Source organism: Schistocerca serialis, chromosome 3 (genome assembly GCF_023864345.2).
Source record: "Schistocerca serialis cubense isolate TAMUIC-IGC-003099 chromosome 3, iqSchSeri2.2, whole genome shotgun sequence".
NCBI classification, from domain to species: Eukaryota; Metazoa; Arthropoda; class Insecta; order Orthoptera; family Acrididae; genus Schistocerca; species Schistocerca serialis.
The window spans coordinates 740,667,309-740,676,391 of NC_064640.1; positions in this window are offsets into that span (position 1 = coordinate 740,667,309).

The window sequence follows — 9,083 nt, forward strand, 5'->3', positions numbered from 1 at the left end:
TATTCTCAAACAAATGTCACATATATTTACAAACTATGTAGGAAAGTTAATCCAATGGCAATAGAGAGTTTTCTAAAACTCATCAAGGAAGATAAGTGGCACAGTGTTTATACAGCTGATAACATAGATAAGAAATATACTGCTGTCCTTAACTCATTTCTCATGCTCTATGTGAGTTACTTTGAATTATAAAATTCCAAATGGGGTAAGAGGCAGCCTGGGTGGCTGACCAGTGGGATAAGGATATTGTGCAGAACAAAGAGGGAATTATATGAAAATGTTAGAAGTAGTCACAATCAAGTTACAGTTGCCCATTACACACAGTATTGTAAGATGCTTGAAAATGTTATTAGGAGGGCAAAGAGTATGTGGTGAGCAAATGAAATAGTTAATTCACAGAATAATGTTAAAACCATACGGTCACTTGTGAAACTGGTCAGCAGCACAAGGTCAATGACATAAAGTCAGTTCGTAGTAAAAATATTTCTGTTACTGATAAACCAGATATATTTACAATATTTAAGAATAATTTTATGAGCATTTCTGGTGAATTAAATAAAAATTTCGTTTCTACAGGGGATCATACAGCTCTCTTGGAAAATGCATTTCCGAGACTGATGCCTGAAATACTCCTCTGTGAAACTGACATGAGGGAGATTGCGTCAGTAATTGAATCACAGAAGGCTAAGGACTCTCATGGATATGATGGAGTGGGTAGCAGAATATTAAAGTACTGTGCTGCACATGTTAGCACTGTAATTAGTCATATTTGTAATTTTTCCTTCAGGAAAGGTCAGTTTCCTAAATGGTTTAAGTACTCAGTAGCAAAGCCATTTTATAAAATGGGAGAAAGGGATAATACAGACAATTTTAGATCAATTTTTATGCCATCAGTGTTTGCTAAAGTTATTGAAAAGGCTTTTTATGTGAGGATAATTGAACAGAGAGCAGAAAGTCATTGTTCGCACTGTTGAGAATGACTATGATGTGGGGTCTTGAGTGGGGTACAGTCAAGTGAAGGTGCCAAGGGATCAGTGTTTGGGCCACTCCTGTTCCTTATTTGTATCAATGTTATGCCCTCTGGTATTGCGGGTAACTCCTAGATATTTCTGTTCGCTGATGACACTAACTTGATAGTAAAGGATGCTGCGTGCAACATTGGCGCTGTTTCAAACAGTGCAGTTGATGACATAAATTCATGGCTTGTAGAAAATAAACTAACACTGAATCGCAGAAAGACCCAGTTTTTTACAGTTTAATTCAACAAAACTCAATGTTTTAATTTCACAGAATAGGCATATGATTAGTGAAACTGTACAGTTCAAATTTCTTGGTGTTCATGTAGATAGTACACTGTTGTAGAAAGGCCACATTCAGGATCTTGTTCAAAGACTTAATGCTGCCATTTTTACTATTCAACGGTATCAACATGAAAATTAGTCTTCTTTGCTTATTTTCATTCACTTGTGTTGCATGGTATTATATTTTGGGGAAACTCTTCCCATTCTAAAAGAATATTTTTGGCTCAGGAATGGGTGGCTTGTGCAGTAAGTGGTGTAAGTTTGCAGAAGTCTTGTCGGCCCATGTTCATTAATCTGGGAATTTTGACATTGGCCTCTCAGTATATGTATTCTTTATTGTTGTTTCTTGTTAACAATATCAGCTTATTTCCAAGAATAATCAACTTTCTGTCAGTGAATACTCAGCAGAATCCGACCTGCATTTGGATCGGACTTCCTTAACACTTGTGCAGAAAGGAGTGCAATATACTGCTACGTCCATTTTCAATAAGCTACCACAAGAATTCAAAACTCTTTGTAGTAATTTTCTCGCTTTCAAATTGAAACTGCAGAATTTCCTCATGGGTCACTCCTATTATCTTCAAGAGTTCCCTGAAAAATTAAGCTGATTTTTATGTTATATTTTTGACTGAGTTTCCTGATACTTATTGCTTGACCTTTTTTTTCTTCATAAACATTTTATTTTTATCTTTTATTACCTTTAAGTTGTAATTTCATGTTGTGACATGTTCCATGACCTTGGAGATTTGATCCTCAATTTGGTCCTATGGAACTTGACATTTAAATAAAACAAAATAAAGATAGCTACTCGTATATACATTATGGCAGATACTGTTTCACATAGTTTGTAATCAGTGGTGTAGTTATACAGTGGTGGATTTCTTTTCCTATTTCTGTGCAATACACATGCTGGATAGTTGCACAGGTCATATCAATACTCAAGAAAGTTAGTAGGAGTAATCCACTAAATTATAGGCCCATATCATTAACGTCAATATGCTGCAAAGATTTAGAAAACATTGTTCTTCTGAAACACAACCACCTCTTTACACATGCAAATTTTTGAATGTTATTGACAAGGGATTTCAAATTTATTCAGTATTTCTATATTTCCAGAAGGCTTTTGACACTGTACTACACAAGTGACTTGTACTGAAACTGCGTGCTTATGGAATATTGTCTCAGTTACAGTATGGGATCCGTGATTTACTGCCAGGGAGGTCACAGTTCATAGTAATGGATGGAAAGTCGTCAAGTAAAACAGAAGTTGTTTCTGGTGCTCCCCAAGGTAGTGTTACAGGCCCTCTGCTGTTCCTTATGTATATACATGATTTAGGAGACAATCCGCTCAGCCATCTTAGGTTGTTTGCAGATCGTGCTGTCGTTTATGATCTAGTAAAATTGCCAGAAGATCAAAACAAATTACAAAACTATTTAGAAAATATATCTGTATATTGCCAAAATTGGCAACTAACGCTAAATAATGAAAAGTATGAGGTCATCCAAATATGAGTGCTAAAAGGAATCCATTAAACTTTGTTAACATGATAAATCAGTCAAATCTAATGGCTGGAAATTCAACTAAATACCTAGGAATTAAAATTATGAACAACTTTAATTGGAAAGAACACATAGAAACTGTTGTGGGGAAGGCAAACCTAATACTACGTTTTATTAGCAGAACACATCGAAAGTGTAACAGACTGTTAAAGAAATTGCCTACTCTACACTTGTCTTTCATCTTTTGGAGTACTGCTGAGCAGTCTGGGATGCTTACCAGGTAGGATTAATGGAGTCAGCCCCAAATCTAAGATAGTCTGAGCCGGGGCAAAAATGTCTTTGAGCATTTGACTTAGGAAGTAAAAAATTTAAAAAAAATCGTTTTTGAAAATTATGTTCATTTTGTAGGGTACATCTCTCTCAAGAGTCTGATATGTAAAACATAAATGTTCCAGAAAATGTAAAACAAGTTGTTTGGTCTTAAGTGTGACAAAGTGAGGTGCCAGGCATATTCACACATCACTCTTCTATCACATGTCACTGTATTTCAGTCTGTGGGATTAAAAAGTCAATATTTTGTAATGGAAGCTGTCAGACTTACATTCAGGGACAGTGGGAATTAAAATATCCTGTGGTGCCTATCCTATTCCCAGTCAGCCAATTTGACATCATAAATCCCTTTAAAAAATAAATAAATAAATAAATAAAACCAACAATTAATATTGGTTGGTATTATATACGACCGGGAGAATAAGAACTCTTCAGAAAATTTGCACTCTTTATTGCTTTATAGCTAATAACTTTCTCTTTGTGTAACAGAAAAATAAATATAGGAAACATAAAACCAGTAAAGGCAAGAGACAACTATGACATATATATTTCTTCAGTCCTTAGGTCCCAGCATTTTTTCCTCTCTAATTTAGCTAAGGCTTTACACACTGTCCTTTACTTTCTGCGAAAGAATCTATAAGCCAGACTGTTTTGGCATAAATGGCCTTTCTATCTACCTCATTTACATAAATAACACAACAGAATGTATTTCTCGAAGTACCAATATCTAATGTCTATAACGCTTGTTACAGGAAAAAAGTTTTATTTTAGGAAAATTGTATCACATTTCAATTACATGCTCCAGCTTCTCAAGCATGAGATCGAAAAGTATTGGTACGGAATTTTTATATAAATATGGAATCATCATTATCTTCCATATAATTTGAGTAATGTCCCCATTTCTTCTCCTTCCTCAATCTAACAAACAATCTTGTCATCACTAATTCTGTAACATTCCCTGATTAACTTCACTAACCCTGCCAGAATCTCCAGTTCAGGTAATTGACAAAAATAACTTTTGTAGATGTTGTTTTGCAAATGTCAAACATATCTTATTAATTTTTATAACATATTGGATCCCTAAAGTGAATAGTAACAAATCAGACTACATATTGTACATTTACAACTTATTTCTACAGTTAAAAGTATGAATTACATGGTTTTGTCCATAGAATACCACAAGATTGAATAAAAGCAGTTTTGCAGTAGGTAAGCTGTCACAGACTTAAATTTTTTCTTCAAGATGAGGTTTTATTTGTCTTGGATATTTGTGACTTAGTTTTTTCTCTTGCATGGTATAAACCTTCTTTTGGAAAAACATTGTGTTGCAACGGTTAATATGTATATTACTGTGCTATCTGGTACTGTAATCATGGTCAATTATGTTTTGCATAAAAGTGTTATCTTTTCTCATTACACTTTTTTGACTTGCAATACTACTTTAAATATATAAATGCAGGAAATGTGTAAAATTTTTAGATCTTCAAAGTTAGTTTTGCATGATTTTCTGCTGCTTGCTTGTTTAATTATTCCTATATTTGGCTTCTGTTTCCTGAAAACTGTCTTGGTTTGATTCACATTCTCCAGAAAATGATACTGCAGTTCACTGATGAATGTACATGAGCAAAGTATATAGCCCAAACAAATTCTGCACTGGTGTTATTGCAAAACAATCTTACTGCATAGCTAATTTTTGCTAGTTTTGCATTTAGGGATGTACTATGAGAGCTCCCTGTAAGATTTTCTTGAATATGAATCAAAGGAAATTTAGTTTCAGTTACAGCATCAATGTTTTGGTTATCCTGACATATTATTTGTTGTGCTGCATGAAAGAAATATAAGTGAAATAAGTAACTAGACTAATAATGAATGTTTACATGTTTCAATTATATTTGCTGAAAATGCTCTGACAGCACATTGTGTATTACTTACTTTCCAAAAACTGTATGCTAAAAACCAGCATTATTACACATGGATGTTTGTAGCTTCAAAACGTCTTTTATTTACGTGTTAACAAAAGTTTCCACTTTTGAAAATTAATTAATGATGGTGGGGTATTCTGAAAAACTTCAAATTTTTGTAAAATTTAATTATAAACTTTCCAAGAAGGTTAACTACATATTACCTTTCATGTGAGAAACATTTTTTACATATCATCAGTTTGATGAAAGTACCTCAAAACCTAATTACCGAATTGCCTTGTGGGGTGTGTTTAACTTGTTAAAAGTGAAACCGTGAAGAATTGCATCATTTTTCACCCTCAGCATACCTGCCAAGTTTCATCAAGATCATTTAGTGGCACTTGAGAACGTTCCCTTGTTAGTTAACATGTATTTATGTCTGTTCCTTACTATAACAGGCCACAGGCCTGCACAGATGCCTTACTGCAATGATGAAGGCCTATAACAGAAACTGCAAGTTGACTGAAGGTCGGCAAAACTAGCTCTTAATTTCCAATGGAATGTGTGTACTGACATGCAACTTCTGTATTTACAGATACATCTGGCTTCTGTTGCACATTGCAGTGTATAAACAATCTTTGAAAACAACTAGGAACAGTATAAACAATCTTTGAAAACAACTGGGAACACTAAGTTTTTATTGATTGTCCAAATGGATTGAGTTGTAACATCTTCTAAAGAAGTAAAAACTACTTTTCTTAAGCCATAAGCAGTTCTTAAACTTGGTTTAATATTATGATACTGTGATTAAAATACACTGACAGAAAAAAATCACAACACAAAGAAGGGGTTGTGCAGTTTGGTTACAGGACCTAGACTAGCCTCTATCTAAGCAGCACATGGTCATCACTGCCACCTCAACACTTACCTCCAATGAGCTCTCGCTTGTTTTACTATCCTCTCCATAATAATGTTAGTACTGCCAATTGTGTTTTGAAATATGTAAGTGTTTGTCATTGCATGAGAGAAGCACTGACATACTTTGATGATTTTTGTAAAATTTCTGTTGTTTATGAAAGATGAGGCTAAGAGTTGCCATTAACCTGAACTCGTATTATCCCTCCTACACAAAATACCATTTTTTATATTTTACATATGTAGAAACAGGTATCCAAGTATCTTTATATTTTTAACTGGTGTAGAATATAAATGAATAAGCAACATAAAGGCTAAGAAAACAATCTCCTACACACACTGTGGCCCAGATTGTCTCATGCTTATTCATGGTTCTAGGTTTTCAGAACAGAGGATAATGGGAGTGTCTGTGTCAGCTATGGCTGAAACAGTATCTGCATCCACCTTTAATGACACAATGCCAGGCAGGGCACCAACTGGAGAAGCAATCAGAAGGTGAGAAAGTTTATCCTCATTAATGTCTAAATGTAAACACATATTGAGTTACTTTTTCTGATGTATTGGTGTTTTCAAGTTAATTACAAGTGAAAAGGTATACAGTCATTATGTTCACTTTCCTAATTTTAGTTATGTAAATAGTTATCTGAGCTAAAATAAGTAGTTACGATGTTTATTGACTTCAGTACATGTTTCTTGGAGGAACTGGTATGGAAGGTGTACCATCTTCTGTACCTCTACCAGTATTAACCTGGTTCTCATAGTCTCTCCTCAGTAGCACCCCTTTTGATCGGCACAAAGCTGAAAAGTATAAATGAGTGCAAGATGGTACTTACTCAAAGATGTACACAACACCCTTGTTTACATTGAACTAACACACTCATTTGTTCTTCACTAAGTTTGGTATTAGAAACAGTGACCAATTTCTCAATTACAGAAATTTGCTAGCTTATTGAACCACATCTGCTCTACAATTATGTTAGTGAAGTTATATTGCAGCACAAAGAACATTTCACATTTACACATGCCAAAACTTGCACTTAGCACTCTTCTGTAGTAATTCACTAGAAAAAGGTTACGCTTTGATGGTTCTTTTAAGCAAGTCTATAATGGGAAACACCATGTGCAATTGTGACTAGTTTTGATGTAAATAACATTCTTCACTCTTGCTTATCAGAGTACAGGTTGAATGAAATGTTAATTAATTTAGGTTCCAGAAATCATTCAAAAGCTATTAATTGTTAAAGTTCTTGAGTTTTTACTTGTGAGCTATCTAACTGCAAACTGACAATTTTGAGTGAAGTTTGACTACTTATAGATAGGCATAACAACAAACCGTTACTCTGAAAACCATACAATGTTTTACAGTTTAGCTAGGAATACTTTCACTGTTTTTGATTACAACAAGAACTAATGTGATTTTGTATTAACCAAGTGAAACACTTTTTTAACCTTGTTTCACAGACTTCAGTATTACTGTATGACCTAGGTTTCAGGTTATAAACCTATTTTCCTGAAACCTATGTCATACAGTAAGAATGAAGTTTTTGAAGCAAGACTAAAAGAGTCTTTCGTTTACTTAATATGATATACAGTATTTACCAAGAAACCACAGATGGATCAATTAAAAGAATGAGATTTTGCCTGATAGAAAATATTGCTTGATAGAAATGTAGAAAAATACATGTACACCATTCTCCTTATGCAATGTGAATCCACTTCTATCTATGTCTGAATGCCATAATGAAATTTAGGATAAATTACAAGAATTTATTAACCATTTAATTAATTATTTTCGTGTATAATTATCTATCAGTGGCCGTGCTGCAGTGGTAACATCAGTTCCAGTCAGATCACTGAAGTGAAATGCTGTAAGCGTTGGTTAACACTTGAACTGGTGACTATCTGTTGACAAGTGGGGTGCACTCAGCCCTTTTGAGGTCAATTGAGGAGATACTTTGTTGAGAAGCAGCATTTTTGGTCATGAAAACTGACAGTGGCCAGGAGAGCAGGGTGCTGACCACATGCTCTTTCATATCTGCATTCAGTGATGCCTGTGGGCTGAGGATGACAAGCCAGTGTAGAAGGAAAACTATTTGGTGTAGAGGTATCCAGTTTTATAAGTATGATGTTCAGGCTCTTTGCTGCAAGATTTGCATTGTTTGTAGTGCTAGTGTAATGACTTGTTGTTAGGTGTTGATACTGGTATGGTGAAGCAGGACTGAAACACAACCATCAGTTTGCACTACAGTGGCAGTCAGTCAACATGAGCTTGGACTAGGTGAGCAAGGCTTCATTCATAAAGCTGTTTTATCAAAATAAGCAGCAAATTCTTCATGAATATTGACTCATTAAAGGAATATGGTCAGGTCCTCTTTCTTGAAGAATGTTATTAGGAAGTTCGTATTAACTGGTGTTTTGGAAATTGCTCCTGGGAGAGGCTGATGGACAATTGTGGTCCAGATTGTTGAAGAAGTTACTGTTATGTGGCTGAGAATTGTGGATGCAATGTGCAATCTTCAATCAGTTCACAGGCTGTGTCACAACAGCTGAACATTTCATGGTCCACCGTTTGAAAAGTAATACGAACAATTATGAGTTGATATCCCTAATACAGTTCCAGGCTGTATTGGTAGCAAATAGTCATAGTATTGAGCAACGTTTGTAACCTGGAACATAAACATGGGGTATTAGATTCACACATGGAACAAGTGGTTTCTATTTTTGCCGCTCCATTACAATGTAGGTTTTCCATAATTTCTATTGATCATGCAACAAAAATATTTGGTTCAGTCTTTTGATAAGACCACATCCAGCCTCTCCATCCTTGTCATTCATCCACCATAAGCTAGAGTCCTGTACCTAGTGATTTCACTCTCAACTAAACATTAGACATTAACCTCTATTTCATTCCTTTCTTCCTTTCAAACAAATCTGCTGCCCTCTGATCTTGATCGGCTTTGTATGATACAGAGACAAGCAGGCAGAAGTAAGCAGTGCCCAGCAGCCTTCACCACTGCCACCTCTTAGCATCCTGCGGAGATCTGAGGAAGAGTTGCTACAATGGCCTCTCCCAACACCACAGGATGTTGAGTACTACATTGATCTTCCATTATATGCTAGTAGTAGTAGCTCACTG